The 24134-nt window shown below is 41.2% G+C and overlaps 1 pseudogene across 1 annotated transcript; it reads right to left on the bottom strand.

Moving 5' to 3' along the window:
• Window positions 1–804: 804 nt before the first annotated feature.
• Window positions 805–4502, bottom strand: LOC107797646 (dnaJ protein homolog 2-like; annotated as a pseudogene). The gene is made up of 7 exons (XR_012705789.1): window positions 4310–4502; window positions 4034–4214; window positions 2938–3103; window positions 2703–2844; window positions 2348–2621; window positions 2059–2257; window positions 805–1397 (listed from the first exon to the last, which is right to left on the bottom strand). The product of XR_012705789.1 is annotated as a dnaJ protein homolog 2-like (transcript).
• Window positions 4503–24134: the final 19632 nt, after the last annotated feature.

Genomic DNA, 24134 nt, shown 5'->3' on the forward strand with positions numbered 1-24134 from the left:
TATTCGTCCCTGAAGTCAATAAAATCGACTGGAATTATTATATGCTTTCCTTAGAAGAAAGGTGACTTCCAAAATATCTAGGAATAAGCCGAGTATTAGAGATCTAACTACTTTAAGGTTCCTATCCTTTTCGTTTAGTAGGTCTAATTTTCGCTATGCCTCATCCTAGTAGGTTTCTGCACCATTGGGCCAGCTAAAATACGCGCTCTAATCTAGTGTACGTCTGAGCTCACTCATCGGAAAGCTAACACTCTTTTCTTGCTTTAGCTCGACTCCATCTAGACAAACTATGGTATGACACGTTTCGAAACCCCTATTATATTTATGATCCTAACCTTGCTACTCTTACTTCCACTAGCAAGAGAACTTCCGCTCGCTCGTAACATACCCCTAAGAATATAGTCTTACTTCTTGAATCAAGCTACTTCAACTGCCAAACAAGTTAGATGAGAGGCAGGGATGTAGTTTGAAAGAGGCTCGACCGGACCCTAGCACCAGAGGATCTTATTTTTGGAAGTAGGAGCCACTAAATGGACCGACAAATCACTGTTGAGTCAATATCCTTTATCCGAGATCTCCATCACTATCATCTCTCTTATAGTAAAGACAAGCCAAACCAAAAGGCAAATCTTCTTGACTTCATTCTCTCTCTCTCTCCTGTGGCATTTATCATCTTGAGATGTGTTTGCCCCTAATGGGAAAGAGAAAAGCAAATTGAAACGCCTTTTATGGAAATACAACATAGTCCAGGAGTATTGATGAGGCAGCTATACATTGAAGAAACAATGAAGATATGACATTCTATATCAGTCTGGAAATCAAAGAATTGAATAAAGCTGTGGTTCAAAACATAGTCGCAAAAATCTTTCAGCACTCTTACAATTGTCAATAACAATTCAGTTTGCATAAATAAAATCCAAATTCATAGTAATCTATTATCTATCTCCTACAAAAAGCACATTCCTGGCTGTCATTTCTTATCAACCCTATAATCAAACCCAAGCCCAGGGCTTGATACTTCCCCTTGCCGGAATAACTCCTGTTATCTGCCAAAAGACGCGTGAATTACTGTTGTGCACATTGTACTCTTTGCGCACCACCATGCATATCGTCGTCGTCATCATCTTCCTCGTATGCCTCTTGGGCCTGCTGCTGCCTCTTCCTACGCATCTCTTCTTCCATGTTCACATCATGCAAAGTGGTCTCCTCGCACTCGTCCAATTCCATATCGGATGCTTGTGTTTTAGGCCTTGGCGGCAGTACTGCTTCAAGGTTCTTGCACAGCTCTGGAGCTAATGTTTCGGGGAAGTCCACGGTGAAGTGAATGTACAGTTTTCCCCTCATGAATGGCCTTTGGTACATTGGCATTCCTTCATCATTTATGCCCTTAAATTGATCTAGGTGCCAAAAAGAAATTACATGATCAGTAAACATGAGGATATTTTTCAGACAACTTGCAAGTAAAACATTGGCCATCGCAACCATGAGCAAATGACAATCATGTAGACACATGCTTTTCTATGCATCAAGTATAGATAGAGAGAGAGTGTGGAATTGGATACTTAATCTAAACTTCTCAAGCAGTGTCCGGTACCTGCTTTAGGGCCCAACTAATCCGGATTCCCGTTAGAAGTCCCACTTTGGGGTTTAAAGTACTCCCTACCAAATGCAACTTCATTCCTAGGACTCGAACTCGAGACCTTTGGTTAAGAATTTTTTTTATTTAAGCACTAAGTGCTGAAAATGTAGACATATACATATAAATTCATAAATGCATAAAAAAGAACTGAAAGAAAAGGATAGACCAAGAACTACAATGAAGTGCTTTATAATTGTCTAGTTACCAGTTTGAGGGCTCAAAGAAAAGCATACAAATTCCAGGAAATTAATTAATTAATTAATAGTAATCACATCAAATATATTAGGTTAGTACTAGACAGCAGTTGCCAGGAGGCATAATTGACAGAAGCAGCCTATACAGGCAGACTCCAATACATTGCAAATGATAATTAAACACAAATATCAGAATCAAAAGGCCATCAAGTTTCTTCAGCTTACCAGGCTTGACAACTTCTCCAGGTTGGGATTTAATGAGCAGCTGTCTGCTGTCTAGGTGAGTCAAGACGAACTGGAAACCACATAGAGCCTCAGTCAAGGTCAAGGTGTGCTCTACAAAGAGATCATCTCCCTTGCGCTTAAACTTAGGGTGTTCCTTCTGTTGTAATATAAAAACTATGTCCCCAGTGATAGTTTCGGGCTGCGAAAAAAACACAAACAATGTTAAGAATCAATACAGTTTTGGTCATTAAGAAACAAAACATTTCAAATACTTTGTTGCATATCTTACCGCTTCATCAGCCTCTCCTGGGAATGTAATCTTTTGTCCATTCTGCATACCCTTCTCCACATGAACTTCCAACACCTTCTTCTCCTGCACAACTTTCTCACCCTTACACTGTGGGCACCTATCTTTCTCATTGATTTTCTCACCAGTACCCTTACACTCGTTACAAGGGTGCTGCATCTGCTGGATCATGGGGCCAAGTTGTCTGATAGAAACTTTCATTCCAGACCCTTGACAGCCCGAACATTTCATTGAAGCACCTGATTTAGACCCTACTCTGGAAATACAAATATATAACCACTGTCAGCAGATCTTCATTAGATTATGCAAAATATAAATAATCAGATTGCATACTCACCCCTTGCATTTTGAGCACAACACATTGCGAGATAGTGATAGCTTCTTTGATGTCCCACTGTAGAGATCCTCCAAAGAGACCTTGAGAGGGTGGACAACATCCTCCCCTTTCCTTTGCCTTCTTCCTCTGCTGCTTCCACCACCTGGACATCAAATAATCTGTATCCATGAGAAATTAATTGGAGATGCATAAAGGGAATCAGTACTTCAACTACAAAACATGGTTGGAAACATACCGCCAAATCCACCACCACCAAAGAACGACTGGAATATGTCAAATGGGTCATGTGCCCCACCTCCACCACCCATTCCTTCCTTAAGAGCATCTTCACCGTACTGATCATAAATCTCACGCTTCTCTGGGTCACTCAAAACCTCATAGGCTTGGGCAAGCTCCTTAAACTGAAATATAAATTTGAAAACAAAATAAATAATCTATTAACAACACTGCAAAGCAATCATCACCATAACCGCTCCACTAAAAACACAATCAACATTAAACACAACCATTACAGCTCATACTTTGACACTAAGATTCACATTCTTAGTGAGCAAATAAGTAACCCAGCCAGCTAATCATGAGTTAGAAGAGCAGAAGTTATCTCAAATATATCATGATAACCACGCAGTTTCATATAATACCTAACATCTAAAGTTGAGAGCTGAAACTGAAGAACGCGAGGTGTCAATTACAAAATAGGTCAAGGTGACACCAAAACATTTAACTACTTCTACTTCGGTTAAGCAGAAAAATTAGACACAATAATCCTTTCTTTCAAATATATAGAATTCTTTTTTACCCACCCCCACTGACTCGAACTTCCAATCTACCGTATAGAAGTAATGGTGTCTCACAAACTAAGTCAACCCTACCAGAGATCACATTAAAAACTCCTGTTGACCAATTGCAACACCTGAATAGGGTTAAAAACAACATTTTTATACGTCTATAACATTTTTTTAACCCCTTTACACAAAGAGAAATACAGGTTTAAATCCCAGGTATGACTTTTGTTTACTATTGAGCTCCCTTGTCATAATTCCTGGCTCCGCCACCGCCTCAAGTAACCCACCAAAAGGTAGGTTAGATAGACAGGAAAACTTTCACCTCATTTTTTTGTTTAACCACTACTGGAATTTGAACCCTAGTCCCCCGTGACTCATTCCACTTTCACTAACAACATCAATTTTACCGTTTCAATTTTCCCAGTACAATTATAAACTAAGACGGATCCTATGTAAACAGTAAAAATTACAAAAACTGTAAATCCATAAACAAAAAAGAAAGTCAGAACAGTAAAAGCAGTATATTAAAAAATTAAAGAATTTTACTTTTTCAGGATCGCCGCCCTTATCAGGATGATTTTTAATGGCGGCTTTACGGTAAGCTTTTTTCAAATCATCTTGTGAAGCACTCTTAGGAACTCCTAAGATCTCATAGTACTTCGAGTTGTCACTCTTCTTTGGTGTTCTCCCAAACATCTTTGATTTCAACTTAATTACTCAATCTCACCTGCAAATCACAAATCTAATTCACCAACTGTGAATTGTGATTACGTTAAACTGAATTAAATCAGCAATAATTTATAAATTTATAGTAGTACGTACCGATTGAAAATTGAAATCCAAAGTTGAGAAGATTTGGGATTTAGGTATTTGGGAATGAAAAGCAGAAGAGTAAGGAGGCGGTTAGCGTAGGATCTGTGGTTTTATTGAAAGGAAGGGAATGAACGGCCTAGATTTGTTGTTGGGCTTTAATAGCGATTGGGGATTAATGGAAGAATCTAGAAGGTCTTCAATTTTGTGCGGTCAAAGGTAGGCTCACCGATTTAAAATTGGATTTAACTCTATGTTCCCACTCAACAAACCTTGTTTACCTAATTGAGTTTAAGTATATTATTTACCGATAGTATGGATAATCAAATTCTTTTTTACACTATAAGATTATTTTTACATAGTCAGTATAATACTATAAGTGGAATCTGGAGACTGTGAGTCAGTATACGCAAGCCTTATCCTACCTTGTGTGAGGTAAATAAGTTGTTTCTAATAGACTCTCGGGCCTCTGCTCAAAAAAAGTGTTATCGAAACAGATGTAAAACATACAAGAGAAAAAAAGCTAAAATAAAAATACTTAAGAAAGAAAAATATTGACAATAAAAATAGTAAAGATAACCAAAATAAAGGAAGAATATTAGTAATAAAATTAAAGAATAAGATAATTGTAGAGTAATAATAATTCATATATATTGATAAGGAGAAGGGGGAGGGCAGATAAGGTGCTTTAAACTAGAACCATGCTCAAATTTTTACTTTTTATGAATAAGTAACGTGTATATATATATATATAGAGAGTGTAAAAAGGTTATATGGTCGTAGTATATGAGTTAAACTTTATTAGTAAGGAAGAATATTAGTAATAAAATTAAAGAATAAGATAATTGTAGAGTAATAATAATTTCATATATATTGATAAGGAGAAGGGGGAGGGCAGATAAGGTGCTTTAAACTAGAACCATGCTCAAATTTTTACTTTTTATGAATAAGTAACGTGTATATATATATATATATATATATATAGTAGTGTAAAAAGGTTATATGGTCGTAGTATATGAGTTAAACTTTACTAGTACTTGCAAAGTGATAATCTTTCAAACGATAATCTCAATGTTATGAAATTTGTTGTGATTGTTTATTTGTTACTTCGTTGTAGTATTCCATTGAAGTTTATGTCCAAGGAGCTGATGCATGCAGGTTGCAAGTAACTCAATTAAATAGCTTGCAACAACTTCTTATTAAACAAACAGGCTGTGAGTAGTTCATGCAGACAACTTACAAGCAGCTCAAGAAAAGTCTCGCAGCTGCTTCCTGAAAAGCCTCACAGTTGCTTCCTCTTTTCTATAAATAGAGGAAATTTCAATTCATTATATACATCAGTTTGAAGCTGAATAATATATCAGTCTCTCTTTATACTTGTCTTTGATTTATTTGCTTTGTAGTCTTTATTTTATAACACGTTATCAGCACGAAACTCTGTTTAAGCAAACATTTCGGAAGTATCAAAGGATGAAAATCACCAATTGACTATGGGCAACTCTGCAAATAGAAGTGGTGCGCTTCTTCTCTCGTGACAATACTTGGTTAGTCTTTGTTAAAAAAAAAAAATCCAACTCTCTCAACACCATAGGCGAAATTCTACTGCTATTCTTAAGATAAGTACTATGATATTATGTTCTTTGTGCCTTTTGAGCTTGAATAAATATATATTTATTATGTATGTTAATCACATCTTTCTAGCCAATTAATGATGTACATGCCATTTTACTTGGATGCGATATCGTGAAATTGGAAAGAAAAATTAATTTTGCTTAATTTATTATATGGTCGCGAGACTACAACAGTAGTTTATGTGGCAAACAGTTGGGGCTACGTATGCTTATACAATAGCTATTTTTATACTTATTTTCATACTTGATCGTTTAGTGAATGATTAAAAGGCAGATAACAATGTAAGATCCATCTTAAACTCCTAGAGAGTTTATAAGAAATATATGATCACCAACAGTTGTAATATTTTCTAAGTCTCGTTATGGCTTAACTTCATGGTTCACTTGAACTCCAGCAGAATAACGCTACCAGAAGCGGCTATGTTTCATATATCTCATTGTAACTAAATTTGTTAACCACCAGAAGTGGTATATACCTATGACCATCAGAAGTGGTAATTTGGGCTTACTATGATTATAATGAAGATAAGTTAGAAAAATTATCTATATTATATGCATACCTCGATTTGCTCTTGAGGCAACAAATATACTAAAGAGGTTATACCTTTGAAAGTGAATGAATAAATACTACAACTCACCTCCTGAAGAGGTAGAATAACAAAAGATATAAATGTTATTTTGTGGCATGAAGATTATTGTTGCACGTACCCGTCGTACATCAGAACATCTTGAATAATTTGTTAGAATCATTTAAAGTAAAAGGATATATATTTTGTAGAATGATTTCTACTATAACCACATTAATATATTATGGTTAGTTATTATTGAGTTTCCCGAAGGAAATAACAACTCGTGTATCTTTCCTTAAAGGATGTAATAACTATGTGGCTGTCGCTTTGATGTAAATATTCAGATGTTAATGACATTTCTTCCTAAAGGATATATTTGTCACAAAGTTAATAGTAGAAATACTGAGATTCTTAATTTTCTTCATTTATAAATTATTTATATATTGTTCGTTTGATTATGATTTTCTCTCATGACACCAGAAGTGTCAGAACAATATTTAGCTATTGAAGAGCTAATTGTTTGTCTAGAAAACAATGACACCAACATTGTCCAAATAATATTATATACAGTAAAATACGATGTGCTAAGTGGCCGCTTAAGAGAGTGACACGTGAAACTTAAGGCGGGAGATAGTTAGAACCGAAGGCAATTATCCTGTTTATTACCGGAAAGAATGACACTCGTAAAGATGCAACAGATACCCTCCGACCGATAGCATTTAATGGAGAATACTCCACAGTATTTAGTGCGCCGCCCTTTACAGAGCATTTATCACTTATGCTTATCGTTACACCTTCATCAATGGCTCTTATAATTGACATTAAATAAGGGCACTATCCTAGGACCTTGTTCCCTATGCGTAGCTATAAATAATGAGCTCTGTTATCATTGTAAAGGACACGACTTTTCTGGTAAACTTACGCTATAATCGATTAAGAGCTTTACACAATTTTACTTTCTTGTTCCTTGGCTTTATCATTGTTGTACCCGAAAGTTCTAGCCCCGGAATTACTGTTTTTATTGATTTTATCTTCATTTCAAGGCTAAGTATTGCGCATTTCTTTAATTATTTCATCATTTCAGGATCGAATTAATTCGCTTGTCTAGAAATCATATATAAATTCAATTGTACCGGTTTACGGATAAACGGTTTGGCGCCTACCGTGGGGCCTAGACAGCCGTGTAATTAAGTTGATCCTTGCCTCTTTTACTAACGTGATTTGATTATTTGTCTTAGCAAAAAATCACAAGAAATGGCAGATAATGGTGTAACAATAGACACGATCTTGAGGTTCAAGGAGACCAGTCTCATATCGAGGATTCACTCAGTGACACCCACAATGAGGAGAACGATGCCTACATCGGTCCACGACAGGCAGTACCCACGACATGTTCGGGAGGGGGGGGGGAAGGGGGGAGTTCCCTATGATGTTGAAGAAGAGCATGTTGTTAATGCAATAAGGGTCCTACAAGAGCAACAAGCGATCATTCTAGGCCTCCTCACATGACAGGATAAGATTATGACGGAGTTGAAGCAAGAGTTATCGGGGGCTTCCAATAACGCGAATAGACGAGGTTCAGTTCCTCCCAGCGCTCCCGCAAATCAAACAATGCCGAGGGTCGACAACAACAACCCGAGGGTGTGAGGTTGGCTCCGATGGGGCTAGGGGGAACGGATCCGGCCCCAACAATGAAAATGATCCCTTCAAGGATGAACTTTTACGGTTTATGAGAGAAATGAATGCCTGCATGGACCAAATACATGGCGTATCACCGGTGCTGAAAGGAACAGACTCAAAGAAGTATACTCAATTGCCGTACAAACCAAGCACGACACTCGAATTAATCCCGAAGCGGTTTAAAATGCCCAACGTGCCAAAGTATGATGGAACTTCAGACCCTCACGAGCATATTACCACCTATACAACAACGGTGAAAGGGAATGATTTAGCTCTCCGCGAGATTAAATCTGTTTTGCTGAAATCTTATGAGGGGAGCCTTGACGTGGTATTCGCTATTACCCGAGCATTTCATAGATTTTTTTGAGATGCTCGCAGACTCTTTTATTAAAGCACATGATAGGGCCAGAAAGGTTTAGGCCCGAAAGGCTGACATATTCAGAATTGCACAAGGAGAATCTGAGTTGCTGCAAGAGTTCGTCACCCAGTTTCAAAAAGAGAGGATGTTGCTCCCGGTTGTTCCAGATGAATTGGTGGCTGAAGCATTCACTAAGGGTCTGAATCCGAGAAGTTCAGACGCTTCCCGGAAACTGAATGAAAGCTTGCTTATGTTCCAAGCGACGACTTGGGCGGATGTCCACAATCGGTACAAGTCAAAAATAAGGATCGAAGATGATCAGGTTGGCTTCCCGTCGTCGGCAAAAGGACGGGAGAAGAATAAAGAAAAATCAAAAGACGATTTCGACACGGACAGATGGTCTTCGAGGGGTCGGTTTTTGCCCTACGAACAAATCGAAGGCCGCAACAGAGGCTTCCAGTCAACAGACATGTTCGCTACCGACAGAAGGACTGATCGCAGTGGAACAACATATCATTGCCGGACAAATAAGCGTCAGGAACGCGGGATCCTTCCTACCCCAGGTTATCAGAATAAAATTTCAATGTCAGTGTATTAGAGTTGGTATCAACTATGAGAAACATCAAGGAAGCCCGGTTCCTGAAGCCAATGAGATCTGATCCCAGCCATAGGGATCCCAATTTGTGGTGTGAATACCACGAGACGAATGGCCAACGGACTAGGGACTGCCGACATCTCAGGGAAGAAGTGGCGACACTATTGAAGACTAGGCATCTCAGAGAATGCTTAAGTGACTGGGCTAAGAACAACTACGGTCGCAACCGGGATAACACGGAACCCTCGAAAGCAGGAGAAGATCCCCCGCGCCAGACGATCAATATGATATTCGGGGGGAACGAGATCAACAGGGTCACCTTCTCGTCAACAAAAAAGACAAAAGTATCAATAACCCATAGCAAGAGACTTCGGTAAGTTTCTGAAGGCGACATCACTTTCACGGAGGAGGGCGCAGATGGATTGTTGCTATAGTACATCGACGCATTGGTAATTTCTTTAAATGTGCTAGACTTTAAAATCAAACGTGTTCTAGTGGATCTAGGAAGTCCGGCCAATGTCATATAATGGAGAGTATTTGAGCAAGCTAAACTTACTGGAAGCATTATTCCAACCACAAAATGCCTCGCCGGATTCAGCCTTTGTGAGCGTGACAACCTAAGGAGAAATTTTGTTGTCCACGAATGCCGAATGAGTGATAAAAATGAATCTTTTTGAAGTGATGGATGGTGATATGGGATATAATATTATTCTGGGAAGACCATGGTTGCACGAGATGAGAGTTGTACCGTAAACGTATCATCAGTTGCTGAAATTTCCAACGCCCGAAGGAATTAAACAGATAAGGGGCGACCAACCGACGACAAGGGAGATGAATGCGATTTCGGTCTCCAGTAGCAAAGGTAAGGAGCACGCGGCATAGGAACTACAAGAACTGACGCCCACTCTCGAATCGAATGAAGTTAGCCAGGGGTAGAAGCATTAGAATCTTATCAGGTGCCAAGGTATTTCCGGGTACTAAAAGAGACGGATGCAATAAAATCCACGACAGAAGAGCTCGAGCAAGTTGCATTGTTTGAAAAGTTTGTAGAAAGGAAATTCTACTTGGGTACAGGACTGCACCCCGAGCTCAGGTCTAGCTTTATTGAATTTCTTAAATATATCTCTAATTGTTTTGCATGGTCGCATGCGGACATGACAGGTATCTTAACGTAGGTGGCCATATACAAGCTAAGTTTGGATCCCAACATCCCTCCGGTAAGACAAAAGAAATGCCCTATTGTGGAGGCCAGGAATAAATTCATCAAAGAAGAAGTAACACGCTTACTTTATATCGGTTCGATCTGAGAGGTAAAGTATCCATACTGGCTAGCTAATATAGTGGTAGTTCCTAAGAAGAACAATAAATTTCGCATGTGTAGATTATAATGACTTGAATAAGGCATGCCCGAAAGACTCATTCCCATTGCCAAACATCGATCAAATAATTGATGCGACGGCCGGGCATGAGTTAATGAGTTTCCTCGATGCTTATTCCGGGTACAACCAAATTAAAGTGAACCCGGAGGATCAGGAAAAGACTTCGTTCATAACAAATTCCGGCACATATTGCTATAATGTGATGACCTTCGGGTTGAAGAATGCCAGAGCCACTTATCAGTGGCTCGTAAACAAGATGTTTGAAAAATAAATAGGGAAAACTATGGAAGTTTATATAGACGATATGCTCGTTAAGTCTTTGAACGCATCTGATCACCTTAAGCATCTGCAAGAAACTTTTGACATCCTAAGGAAGCATAATATCAAGCTTAACCCCAGGAGGTGTGCGTTCGGGGTCAGCTCCGGCAAGTTCCTAAGATTTTTGGTATCACAAAGGGGGATTGAAGTAAACCCCGATAAGATGAAGGCCATCGAAGACATCCCGGACCAGCTGCCAAGCGTGAAAGAAGTCCAAAGGCTCACAGGGAGATTGGCCGCTTTAAGCAGGTTCATTTCCCGGTCATCAAAGAAATGCCTCCATTTTTTCGTGCTGCTCAAAAAGAAAACCAACTTCGAATGGACCTTCGAATGCCAGCAGGCTTTGAAAAGGTACACGTCAAGCCCTCCGTTACTTTCAAAACCGAAGGAAGGTGAAATGCTGTTAGTCTACCTCGTAGTCTCGGAAGTAGCGGTAAGTGCAGTTTTAGTCCATGAAGACGAAGGTACACAATCTCCTATTTATTACGTTAGTAAAATTTTAACGGGAGCTGAAACTCGCTACCTACATTTGGAGAGGCTCGCCTTAACTCTCGTAGTCGCCGCTCGAAAGTTGAGGCCCTACTTCCAATGTCACCCGATAGCTGTGTTGACCACATTTCCCCTGCGAAACATCCTTCACAAACCCGAACTCTCAGGTAGGTTGGCCAAATGGGGCGTCGAAATGAGTGAATTCGACATAGAGTATAAACCAAGGACTGCGATTAAGTCACAAGTCTTGGCTGACATTGTGGTCGATTTTAGTCTGGGATTGCTGCCTCTAGCACTAAAGAGGCTGTAATGGTGTCAGAATAAAAATCGAGAGTTTGGACTTTATTTACGGACGGAGCCTCCAATGTAAAATGGTCCGGGATAGGCACAGTATTAACCACGCCTTTGGGAGAAACCCTAAGGCAAGCCATCAGAACGGTCCCTTTAACTAATAATGAAGTAGAGTATGAGGCTTTGATTACGGGACTCGAACTGGCCCGGGGACTAGTGTCACGACCCAAATTCTCCCTCCGTAAATCATCGTGACGACACTTAGTCTCTACGACTAGGTTAGTCTAACACTTGCGGAAATGAAATGAAAAACATGAAAATTAATAACTAACAGTAACAGATATTTTAATAAGCAATTGAGATGCTGCTCGACATATACAATAATCAACTCTCGAAATATACATGACACTCCCAAGACCCGGAACACCGTAAGTCATAAGCTTTTACGAAGTTCTAACTGTTCTATACATCAGTGTCTATAGAAATAAGAGAAGAATCAACATAGGGGGATAGAGGGGACTCCGAGGATCTGAGGGCGCGGGCAGATGTACCTTTAAGTTCTCCGAAACAGCAACGACTACAACTAATGACGATGCTGGTAAAAAGAACCTGGATCTGCACACGAAAAACATGTGCAGGAAAGGGTGTGAGTACACCACAACGGTACCTAGTAAGTGCCGAGCCTAACCTCGGTCGAGTAGTGACGACGTCAGGTCAAGCCCACTGGTATATAATAATAAAAATTTGAGAATAAGCAGTATAATAAGAGACTAAAGTTCAACAAAGGAAAGCACAGTGAAATAACATAACAGTGCACGAAATTAAGCGACAGGGGATCTCCCGTGTTACCGTCTCGTAGTCCCAAAAGTAAATATACAAGGAGAACTCCTGAGGTACTGCCTCGTAATCTCAAAGTAAATATGCACGGGGATCTCCCGGGATACCGTCCCGTAGTTTCAAATGTAAATATGCAGGGAGAAATTCCAAGGTACCGCCTCGTAGTCTCAAAGTAAATGTGCAAAGGGATCTCCCGGGATATCGTCCCGTAGTCCTAAAATAAGTATACAATGCAATCAATTACAAACGACAAGTACAACAAGAGAATCTATAGTCTAGACTAAGTACAAGTCAGGAAAGAAGCAGGAATTCAACAGGCATGCTGCAAATAGTTCAATTAAGCAAATAAGCATAAACATGCTATTCTAAGCTAACAGGTTAACTACGCATGCTAGTATACTCAATTAAGGTGGAAACAGGGAATTTCTCAGTAAAAATCAGGTTTTTCAACAAATAGCCTGTGTACGCGCTTGTCACCTCACGTACACGGCGCTCACATAGTAAAATCAGTACCAAATCTTAAGAGGATTTCCCCCACACAAGGTTAGGCAAGTCACTTACCTCGAACCAAGCTAAATTAGTCGGTAGCAATGCTGTTCCCATGAATATCCGGCTCTGAATGGCCCAAATCTAGCCAAAATCAATTACATACCATAAATATAGCTATAAGAAACTAATCTAGTCAATGAAATCTAAGCTAAAGCAAGAAATTAGGAAATCGCCCCAAAAAGCCTCCCGGGCCCACGTCTCCGAATCGGGTAACAATCACAAAATATGAACACCCATTCACTCACGAATCCAACCATATAAATATTACTCAAGTTCGACCACGAATCCCCTTTCAAAACTCGAAATCTTAGTTGAAGAACTTCTTCCAAATTTTCCTAAATTTCAACCCCAAAATCCAAAATTAAAGATGAAATTAATGATAGATTAGTGGGATACAATCACAATAGAGTGTAGAATCATTACCCAATCTATGTCTCTGAAAATCCCCCAAATTCTCGTCCAAAATCGAGCTCCCAAACTCAAGTTTTGATAAAAATGGCCAAACCCTCATTTTTGAAATGTTTAATACTGCCCAATGATTCCTTAATCGCGATCGCGGAAATAGCCTCTCGATCGCGAAGCACAACTTCGCTGCCCCAGAATTTAACCCTACGCAAACACGGAAAACTCCATGCGAGTGAGATTCACTGGCTCTCATACTTACGCGATCGCGAACAACCCCACGCGTTCGCGAAGAACAACACTTGAATTCCACTGTTGCTTTACTTCCTCTTCGCGAACGCGGCCTAGCCCACGCGTTCGCGATGCACAACTTGACCAACCTACGCGATCGCATCCCCATATTTGCGAATACGAAGAACAACTTCAGATGGCCTCTCAGATGCCTTACGCGATCGAACTTAGTCGAGACCTCAACCAAACATACCAATCATCCGAAATCAACCAGATGCCCCTGGGACCTCAACCAAACATACCAATCAATCCTAAAACACCATACGAACTTAGTCGAGACCTCAAACCACATCAAACAACTTTAAAATCAGGAATCGCCCTCCAATTCAAACTTAAAGGACTTGAAACTTCTAAATCCGACAACCGATGCCGAAACCAACCAAACCACGCCCGATTGACCCCAAATTTTGCACACAGGTCATATTCAACCCTACAGACCTATTCCAACTTCCGGAATTGTAATCCAACCCCGGTATCAAAATTCCACTACTGGTCCAAATCTCCAAAACTTTGACTTTTGCCATTTCAAGCCTAAATGAGCTACAGACCTCCAAAACACTATTCGGACACGTCCCTAAGTCCAAAATCACCTAACGGAGCTAACGGAACTGACATAACTCCATTCCGACTCGTCTTCACATAGTTCTGATTACGGTCTAAATCCGAAGACTTAAGCCTCCATTTAGGGACTAAGTGTCCCAAAACACTCCAAAAACCAAAACGAAACCTCCCGGTAAGTCACAATAGCAGAAAATGATATGGGGAAAACAATTAATAGGGACTCATGGTTATAACTCTTAAGATGACCGGCCGGGTCGTCACATCCTCCCCCTCTTAAAACAATCGTTCGTCCTCAAACGAGTATAGAGATATACCTGAAGCTGTGAAAAGATGAGGATAACGGTTGCGCATATCCTGCTCGTTCTCCCAAGTCGCCTCCTCGACCGTGATACTTTCGAAGCATAGAAACGTGGAATATCGGATGAATTCCTGCTAGACTGGGAGGTAAGGGAATCTCATATGCAACCTCCCCAATACGCCTCAACACCTCAAAAGGACCAATGTACCTTGGCTCAGCTTGCCCTTCTTTCCGAACCTCATAACGCCCTTCATTGGCAATACCCGAAGCAAGCCCCGCTTTCAAACCATGAATGCTACATCGCGAACCCTCCGGTCCGCATAACTCTTCTGTCTGGACTGGGCTGTGCAAAGTCTATCCTGAATCACCTTCACCTTATCCAGGACATACTGGACCAAGTGTGTACCCAATAATCTGGCCTCACATGGCTCGAACCAACCCACTGGGGACCGACACACCTACCATACAGAGCCTCATACGGTGTCATCTAGATGCTCGACTGATAGCTGTTGTTGTAGGCAAACTCCTCAAGTGGTAAGAACTGATCCTACGACCCTCCAAACTCTATTACACAAGCACAAAGCATATTCTCTAATATCTGAATAGTGCGCTCGGACTGTCCGTCCGTCTGAGGGTGAAATGTTGTGCTCAGCTCCACTCGAGTACCCAACTCATGCTGTACGTCCCTCGAGAACCGTGATGTAAATTACGTACCCTGGTCAGAGATGATAGATGCCGGTACGCCATGAAGTCTGACAATCTCACGGATGTAGATTCGAGCCAGCTGCTCAGAAGAATATGTAGTCATCACAGGAATGAAATGAATTGACTTGGTGAGCCTATCCACAATCACCCAAACCGCATCAAACCTCCGCTGAGTCCGTGGGAGCCCAACAACAAAATCCATAATGATCTGCTCCCATTTCCACTCTGGAATCTCTAGCTTCTGAAGCAACCCACTAGGTCGTAGATGCTCATACTTCAAATGCTGGAAATTTAGGCACCGAGCCATATACTTCACTATGTCCTTCTTCATTCTCCTCCACCAGTAATGTTGTCTCAAGTCCTGATACATCTTTGCGGTACCCGGATGAATGGAGTACCGCGAGCTATGAGCCTCATGAAGAATCAACTCACGCAAACCATCTACATTAGGCACACATAGCATGCCCTGCATCCTTAATGCACCATCATCCCCAATAGTGACTTCCTTAGCATCACTATGCTGAATCGTGTCCTTAAGGACAAGCAGGTGGGGGTCATCATACTAACGCTCCCTGATACGATCATAAAGATAAGACTAGAGACCACACAAGCTAAAACTCGGCTCGGCTCAGAAATATCCAATCTCACAAACTAGTTGGCTAAGGCCTGAACATCCAATGCTAAGGGTTTCTTTGCTGCTAGAAGATATGCTAAACTCCCCAAACTCTCCGCCCAGCGACTCAAAGCATCGGCCACCACATTGGACTTCCCTGGGTGGTATAAAATGGTGATATCATAATCCTTAAGTAACTCCAACCACCTCCCTGACGCAAATTAAGATCCTTTTGCTTGAACATATGCTGTAAACTCCGATGATCAGTGTAAATCTCACAGGGAACACTGTACAAATAGTGGCGCAAAATCTTCAGGGCATGAACAATAGCTACTAACTCAAGGTCATGGACATGATAGTTCTTCTCATGCACCTTCAGCTGTCTAGACGAGTAGGCAATCACCCTACCATCCTGCATCAACATCGCGCCAAGACCAATCCACGATGCATCACAATATACAATGTAAGACCCCGAACCTATAGGCAATACCAAAATTGTGGCTATAGTCAAAGTTGTCTTGAGCTTCTGAAAGCTCTCCTCACACTTCTCTGTCCACCTGAACGGAGCACCCTTCTGGGTCAGCCTAGTCATAGGTGATGCAATAGATGAGAATCCCTTAACAAAACAACGGCCAACCCAAGAAAACTGCGGATCTCCGTAGCTTATGACGGTCTAGGCCAACTCTACACTGCTTCCATATTCTTCGGATCCACTTTGATCCCATCACTCGATACTACATGGCCCAAGAATGCCACTGAGTCTAGCCAAAACTCACACTTAGAAAATTTTGTATACAACTTCTTTTCTCTCAAAGTCTGAAGTACAATCCTCAGGTGATGCTCGTGATCCTCCCGAGTCCAAGAGTACACAAGAATGTCGTCAATAATCATAATGATGAAGGAGTCAATATAAGGCTGGAACATACTATGCATCAAATTCATAAAGGCTGATCGGGCATTGGTCAGCCCAAAAGACATAACAAAAAACTCATAGTGACCATATCGGGTCCTGAAAGCAGTCTTCGGGATATCTGGCTCCTGAATCTTTAACTGATGATAGCCTGAATGTAAGTCAATCTTGGAGAACACTCTGGCACCCTGTAACTGATAAAATAAGTCATCAATACGAGGCAATGGATACATGTTCTTCACTGTAACTTTGTTCAGCTGGCGATAATCAATATACATGCGCATAGAACCATCCTTTTTCTTCACAAACAGGACAGGAGCACCCCAAGGTGACACATTGGGCCGAATGAAGCCCTTATCAAGCAACTCTTGTAACTGCTCTTTCAACTTATTCAATTCAGGAGGAACCATATGATATGGAGGAATAGAGATGGGATGAGTGCCTGACAACAAATCAATGCTAAAATCAATCTCTGTATCGGGCGACATGCCCGGAAGAACAGCTGGAAACACATCCGAAAAGTCCCTCAATACCGTAACTGACTCAACTATAGGGGTATCAATACTGACATCTCTCACATAAGCTAGATATGCGTTACACCCCTTCTCAACCATTCGTTGAGCTTTAAGAAATGAAATAACTTTGATGGGAGTATACTCTAAGGTACCTCTCCACTCTAATCGCGGTAAGCCTATCATAGCCAGCATCACGGTCTTAGCGTGACAATCAAGAATAGCATATTGGGGCGACAACCAGTCCATGCCCAAGATAACATCAAAATCTACCATGCTGAGTAATAATAAATCGGCTCTGGTCTCAAAACCACTAAGAGCAATCAAACACGACTCATACACGCAGTTTACATCAAGAAAATCTACCACAGGAGTAGACACATAAACAGGGGAACTCAAAGAATCCCGAGATAAGCCCAAGTGTAGGGCAAAATAAGAGGACACATATGAACACGTAGAGCCTGGTCAAATAATACTGACGCATCTCTATGACAGACTGGAACAATACTAGTAATGATAGAGTCAGAAGAAACTGCCTCTGTACAAGATGAAAGAGCATAATACCTGGCCTGGCCTCTCCCTCTATGGCGACCTCGACCTCCCCGACCTCCACTTCGAGTTGGCTGAGTAGGTGGGGCAGTAGTTGGTGTTGGAATCATGGCCTGAGGACCCGGTGGAGCACGTGGTAGCTCAGAAGTCTGTGGAGGTGCATCCCTCCTAAGTCTGGGGCAATCCCTCACCATATGGCGGGTGTCGCCACACTCAAAATAGCCCCTCAGAGGGGGTGGCTATTGCGACTGACTCGGGCCAAGTCTGTTGGACTGGCCGCTAAAAGCACCTCGAGCAGGAGGCACACTAGATACTTGCGGTGCATAATAAGGCTCCTGGAGCCTAGAAGGGGCTAGAACACCACTGGTGACTGGAAGAGCTAAATGAATGGGCGACTCACATAATCCCTACCATAGCGAGCTACTGGGGAACGAGCTCCAGAATAAGAACCAGTCTCTCGAGACCTCTTGGCCTATCTCTCTTCTCGGTACCAAGCAAACATGCTCTCCAATATCCTGGGAATACTCATAACCTGCCGATAAGGGATATCCATATCCAACTCCCTGGCCATACTAATCCGGATACTGGGGTGGAGTCCCTTAATAAACCGTCAAACCCTCTCTCGAACTGTGGCAACCAAGGCCGGTGCATGTCGGGCCAAATCACTAAAGTGGACTGCATACTCTGACACAGTCATGGCACCCTGGCGCAGCTGCTCAAACTTCACGCGCTATGAGTCCCTGAGGCTCTGAGGTAAAAGAAACCCCACTCGTCTCCGCTACACCCATAGTACGGAGAATATGATGACACTCCTCTAGAAAACCCCGAGCATCATTTGTAGCCAATCCGTTGAAGGTAGGTGGGTGGTACTTCTTGTACCTCTCAAGTCTGAGCTGCTCCGCCTCAGAAGTGGTTGTCTTAGTCTCGTGCTGAACCGGAGCTACCGGCGTCATATGAATGAACTCTGGGGCCTGATCAACCTGGACCCTCTTCTCAGGAGTGCGGGCTGCGGGAGTTTGTGCCCCTCCCCCGGCCTGAGATGTGGCGGGAGCTAACAGAATCAATCCAGCCTGAGCTAAGGTGCTGAACATGCTCATGAACTGGGCTAGAGTTTCCTGGAGGGCTGGGGCAATAATAGGAATCTCTGGTGCTTGATCTCTAGCTGCAGCTACTGGGGCTCCTCTTTCGCAGCTCGCACGGGTACTCTGGCTGCACCGCGTGGTCGTCCTCTACCCCGGCCCCGGACTTTGGCGGATCAAGTAAGGGGCGCGAGTGCCTGGTCATCAGATCCACCAGTACAGGTCCTCACCATCTATGAGAAAGAATGGATTACAAAAGTTTAGAAGTTTTTGATGCCAACAAATTTCGCACGACAAGGAATCAAAGAAGCATAATTTTTCCCAACAGTTCCATAGCCTCATGAAGATAACTACAGACGTTTCCATACCGATCCGCGATACTTTAATAAACTGGCCTGTGACTCATGACACCTATGAACCTAGAGCTCTGATACCCACTTGTCACGACCAAAATTCTCCCTTCGTGAATCGTCGTAAGCCTAACACTTGCGGAAATGAAATGAAAAACATGAAAATTAACAACTAACAGTAACAGATATTTTAATAAGTAATTGATATGCCGCTCGACATATACAATAATCAACTCTCGAAATATAAATGATACTCCCAAGATCCGAAACACTGTAAGTCATAAGCTTCTACGAAGCTCTAACCGTTCTATACATCAGTGTCTATAGAAATAAGAGAAGAATAAACATAGGGGGATAGAGGGGGACTCCGAGGATTTACGGGCGAGGGTAGATGTAACTTGAAGTTCTCCGAAACAGCAACAACTGCAACTAAGGATGAGGCTGGTAAAGGGAACGTGGATATGCACACGAAAAACATGTGCATGAAAGGGTGTGAGTACACCAAAGCGGTACCTAGTAAGTGCTGAGCCTAACCTCGGTCGAGTAGTGACGAGGTCAGGTCAGACCCACTGGTATATACTAATAAAACCAGGAGAATAAGCAGTATAATAAGAGACTAAATTTCAACAAAGGAAAGCATAGTGAAATAACATAATAGTGCACGGAATTAAGCGACATGGGATCTCCCGAGATACCGTCTCGTAGTCCCAAAAGTAAATATGCAGGGAGAACTCTCGAGGTACCGTCTCATAGTCTTAAAGTAAATATGCACGGGGATCTCTCGGGATACCATCCCGTAGTCCTAAAAGTAAATATGCAGGGTGAACTCCTGAGGTACCGCCTCGTAGTCTCAAAGTAAATGTGTAATTGGATCTCCCGGGATACCGTCCCGTAGTCCCAAAATAAATATACAGCGCAATCAATTACAAACGACAAGTACAACAAGAGAATCTATAGTCTAGACTAAGTACAAGTCAGGAAAGAAGCAGGAATTCAATAGGCATGCTGCAAAGAGTTTAATTAAGCAAATAAGGCACATAGACATGCTATTCTAAGCTAACAAGTTAACTACGTATGCTAGTATACTCAATTAAGGTGGAAACAGGGAATTTCTCAGTAAAATTCAGGTTTTTAACCAAATAGCCCGTGTACGCACTCGTCACTTCGCATACACGGCGCTCACATAGTAAAATCAGTACCAAGTCCTAAGGGGATTTTCCCCACATAAGGTTAGGCAAGCCACTTACCTCGAACTAAGCTAAATCAGTCGGTAGCAATGCTCTTCCCATGAATATCCGACTTTGAATGGCCCAAATCTAGCCAAAATCAATTACATACCATAAATATAGCTATAAGAAACTAATCTAGTCAATGAAATCTTAGCTAAAGGGAGAAATTAGGAAATCACCCCAAAAAGCCTCCCCGGGCCCACGTCTTAGAATCGGGTAAAAGTCACAAAATATGAATATTCATTCACTCACGAGTTCAACCATATAGAAATTATTCAAATCCGACCACGAATCCCCTTTCAAAACTCGAAATCTTAGTTGAACAACTTCTTCCAAATTTTCCCAAATTTCAAGCCCAAAATTCGAAATTAATGATAGATTAGTGGGATACAACCATAATAGAGTGTAGAATCATTACCCAATCGATGTCTCTGAAAATCCCCCAAAATCTCGTCCAAATCTGAGCTCCCAAACTCAAGTTTTGATAAAAATGGCCAAACCCTCGTTTTTGAAATGTTTAATACTGCCCAGTGATTCCTTAATCGCGATCGCGAAAATAGCCTCGCGATCGCGAAGCACAACTTCGCTGCCCCAGAATTTAACCCTACGCGAACGCGATTCACTGGCTCTCATACTTACGCGATCGCGAACAACCCCACGCATTCGCGAAGAACAACACTTGAATTCTATTGCTGCTTTACTTCCTCTTCGTGAACGCGGCATAGCCCACACGTTCGCGATGCACAACCTGACCAACTTACACGATCACTTCCCTATATTCGCGAATGCGAAGAACAACTTCAGTTGGCCTCTCAGATGCCTTACGCGATCGCGAGACCTCTCTCGCGAACGTGATGAAGAAAAATAATGCAACAAAATACTAGAAAATCTGCTATCTTTCACTTGTCCAAAATGATCCGTTAATCATCTGAAATCAACCCGAGGCCCCCGGGACCTCAACCAAACATACCAAACAATCCTAAAATATCATACGAACTTAGTCGAGCCGTCAAACCACATCAAACATCGCTAAAATCATGAATCGCCCTCCAATTCAAACTTAAAGAACTTGAAACTTCCAAATCCGACAACCGATGCCGAAACCAACCAAACCACATCCGATTGACCCTAAATTTTGCATACATGTCATATTCAACCCTACTGAGCTATTCTAACTTCAGGAATCAGAATCAGACCAAGATATCAAAATTCCACTACCGGTCCAAATCTCCAAAACTTCGACTTTCGCCATTTCAAGACTAAATGAGCTACAGACTTCCAAAACACTATCCGGACACACCCCTAAGTCCAAAATTACCTAACGGAGCTAACGAAACTCCATTCCGGAGTCGTCTTCATACAATTCCGACTAAGGTCCAAATCTTAAGACTTATGCCTCCATTTAGGGACTAAGTGTCCCAAAACACTCCAAAAACCAAAATGAAACATCCCGGCAAGTCACAACTGCAGAAAAGGATATGCGGAAAACAGTTAATAGTGGATCAAGGCTTTAACTCTCAAGAAGATTGGCTAGGTCGTCACAACTAGATTACGAGGTCATACAAATCATGTGCGACTCACAACTGGTTGTAAATTATGTCTACGGGATCTTCAAAACCAAAGAGGAGCGCATGCAACAATACGTAGTAAAGGTCCATGCTCTACTGGCTTGATTTCAGGAGTGGTCGATTACTCATATCCGAGGGAAGAAAATGCAAAAGCATATGCACTGGCTAAGCTTGGTTCATAAACGAAAAGGAAGGGATCAGATTCCTGGATGGTAGTACAACTGATGCACTCGGTCCTTGTTACACCCATGTTTTCGTACGTGAAAGTACGCCATAAATAAATTGATGGAAGCTCGGAAATGAGATTATTTTGAGATTATAAGCATTATGCTATTTCAAACAAGTGGTGAGTAAATTCGTGAAGGTGAAAGGGTAAGCAAATCAAGAAAATGAATTTCGTCGAAGTTTGACATTTTGGGATAAAATACGGTTCGAGCTAAAATACCCGATATTTATGGACTAATACCATACAAGGTAACACATGAACATAATAGTAAGGTGTACAAAGTGTGTTAAAAGTGAGTAGTATTTTAAGTAATTTGAGATAATTCCTAATTATGTGGATAATTGGGCAATTATTGGTTAATAGGGGATTAACAAATTAATTAAGGAACTAAGTGGGTACTTGTTGGATAAGGATTAATAATTAGCGTGGCAACATGTGTAATGTTCTCATCAAGCCTAATGTGACTAATATGTCATGAAAATAGGTGGCACCTTTAGAGGGCCTCTTGGCTAAGACATAAAAGGCTTCTTAAAATTCAACAAAAGACTTGTAACGTTATAATCAAAATTCACAAATAGAAATGCTCACCTCCTCCCATTTTCCAAGTAATGATCTCCAACAATAAAATTTCATCAAAGAACCTATGTGATAGTAATGTGAATCACTTCAACAAGAATTCATCCGAGACTTCTTCGCGTAGTAGCAATAGAATTGTGTGATTCTAAGGGAGCACGGTATAATCTTTCTCAATAATATCATATGGATTTCCCCCTACTTCGACCCGCTGTTATGTGTTGTTGCAATTGACGTGTGTTAGAGAGATTATCAAGAGAATCGGCTCAGGTATGTTAAGGATATCCCTTCTTTCTTTTGGGATGATCTATACGACACTAATGAAACGAGCAAATGCACAATTTCCATAAATGACTCTATTCATAGAAATATTAGAGGTGTCTATATTCTTGATTCCCCATGTGAATTATTATTATATCTTCTATTCATGGGTCTCAGAAAAATACGTATTTGATAAAACTTATCCGATAGACATATTATTTTTATGACATTCTAAGAAAATCTTATTAACGTATTTCTTATGCATTTTCATGCATTTATACACGTACATTTACCCATGACCAGATGATGTTATATACGCGTATATTATATATATGGGAAATTTGAAAAGGTTACGACGTTATATACGCACCACCACCTTATCAGCTGGTATACCTTGATGATTTTCCCACAGTGGCCAAAATGATATGTTGAGATGCCCTCAGAGGCTTGATGATATTATGAACGCATATACCAATGTATGGTATGACATTTATACTCATATGCATGACATTATAAAAATGAAATGATTCACAGAGCTATGCAGACGTACATGTCAAGTCTTTTAATCCATGTTTCTCTCATGTCTATTATTTACTGATTTTTATTCCTTACATACTCGGTACATTATTTGGACTGACATCCCTTTTTCCTGGGGATGTTGCATTTTATGCTCGCAGGTCTCAATAGACAGGTCGAGAGTCCTCTAAGTAGGCGATCAGCTCAGCGGAAGATGTTGGTGCACTCCATTTGTTTCGGAGTTGCTTGTTTGGTCAATATGATTTAGATATGTATTGTTTGGTATGGCGGGGATCTGTCCCGACCTTTATGACAATTATGTATTCTTAGATGCTTGTACACAGATGTCATGTATATGAAAGGTTGTATGGACTTGCCGGCCTATGTTCAGTGTACGAGTGATCGTTTTGGGTCTTATAGGCCAGTATGTTATATGTATAAGTTTATTCACTCATGATTTACCCCAGGTTCATTTACTTATGATGGAATGATATGAAA

Source organism: Nicotiana tabacum, chromosome 23 (assembly GCF_000715075.1).
Source record: "Nicotiana tabacum cultivar K326 chromosome 23, ASM71507v2, whole genome shotgun sequence".
In the NCBI taxonomy this organism is placed as follows: Eukaryota; Viridiplantae; Streptophyta; class Magnoliopsida; order Solanales; family Solanaceae; genus Nicotiana; species Nicotiana tabacum.